Source organism: Macrobrachium nipponense, chromosome 19 (assembly GCF_015104395.2).
Source record: "Macrobrachium nipponense isolate FS-2020 chromosome 19, ASM1510439v2, whole genome shotgun sequence".
Taxonomy (NCBI): Eukaryota; Metazoa; Arthropoda; class Malacostraca; order Decapoda; family Palaemonidae; genus Macrobrachium; species Macrobrachium nipponense.
This window is the reverse complement of record NC_061088.1, coordinates 75,285,450-75,287,114: the sequence shown is the minus strand read 5'-3', so window position 1 is coordinate 75,287,114 and position 1,665 is coordinate 75,285,450.

Genomic DNA, 1,665 nt, shown 5'->3' with positions numbered 1-1,665 from the left:
GTTAATGGGATGGAGGACTATCAATTAATAGTTTGTTTTCAACAAGTTGGAGATGTGTATGCGATAAGTTACCGATGTGTGTTTATGATAGTCTGCACATTACCTGAATTTCCTTTCCAGCCTTTTTCCAGGCGGAAGGGAATTGGCGAACGACAAAATATATTTCTTTTGGGGTCAGATGCAAGAATGTCAGTCTGAGGTGACCCTGAGAGCCGGTACAAGAGGTTTATTGCTTTACAAGCGCGTGATACGTGTAGGCTTCCATTATTGACGGGACTTCCTGTACATCCTTCCTGACGTTGAAAGAGAAATGTGAAGTTAAAGTTCACGGTGTTTGGGAGAGAGTGGGAGGATGCGTGTCCTACAGTGCTTTGGCGTGTTTGTGAATCATTCACAAATATAAACTTTGGTATAACAATCTGGAATGTTGTCTCCTCCCTTTGTAGACCTACCTGGCGGAGTGGTGGAGAATGGACCTACCTGGCTGAGTTATTAATAGGGATTGGGGAGTGGACCTACCTGGCTGAGTAACAAGGAGTTGGGAGTGGATATATTTGGCTGAGTAATAAGGAGTTTGGAGTGGCTATACTTGCATGTTTAATAGGGAGTTGGGAGTGGACCTTCCTGGCTGAGTAATAATGAATCGGGAGTGGATATACTTGGCTGAGTAATAAGGAGTTGGGAGTGGATATACTTGGCTGTGTAATAGGGAGTGGGGAGTGGATGTACTTTGCTATGTAATAGGGAGTGGGGAGTTGGAGCCTCTTGGCTTAGTATATGATTTGGGAGTGGGATATACTTGGCTGTGTAATGGGAGTGAGGAGTGGATGTACTTTTGCTATGTAATAGGGAGTGGGGAGTGGATGTACTTGGCTATGTAATAGGGAGTGGGGAGTGGACCTACTTGGCTGAGTAATATGGAGTTGGGAGTGGATATACTTGGCTGTGTAATAGGAAGTGGGGAGTGGATATGCTTGGCTGTGTAATAGGGAGTGGGGAGTGGATATACTTGGCTGTGTAATAGGGAGTGGGGAGTGGATATACTTGGCTGTGTAATAGGGAGTGGGGAGTGGATATACTTGGCTGTGTAATAGGGAGTGGGGAGTGGATATACTTGGCTGTGTAATAGGGAGTGGGGAGTGGACCTCCTTGGCTGAGTAATATGGAGTTGGGAGTGGATATATTTGGCTGAGTAATAAGGAGTTGGGAGTAGATATACTTGGCTGGGTAATAGGGAGTTGGGAGTGGATATATTTGGCTGAGTAATAAGGAATCGGGAGTGGATATACTTAGCTGTGTAATAGGGAGTTGGGAGTGGATATACTTGGCTGAGTAATAAGGAGTTGGGAGTGGATATACTTGGCTGGGTAATAGGGAGTGGGGAGTGGACCTACCTGGCAGAGTAATATGGAGTTGGGAGTGGATATACTTGGCTGTGTAATAGGGAGTGAGGAGTGGACCTCCTTGGCTGAGTAATATGGAGTTGGGAGTGGAGTGGCTGTGTAATAGGGAGTGAGGAGTGGACCTACTTGGCTATGTAATAGGGGGTTGGGAGTGGACCTACCTGGCTGAGTAATAGGGAATAGGAAGTGGACCTACCTGGCTGAAGGTTCCTGTTCATTACCTAAATTGTAGAGGAGTAACCTCATTTGCCCTAAAAAAAAA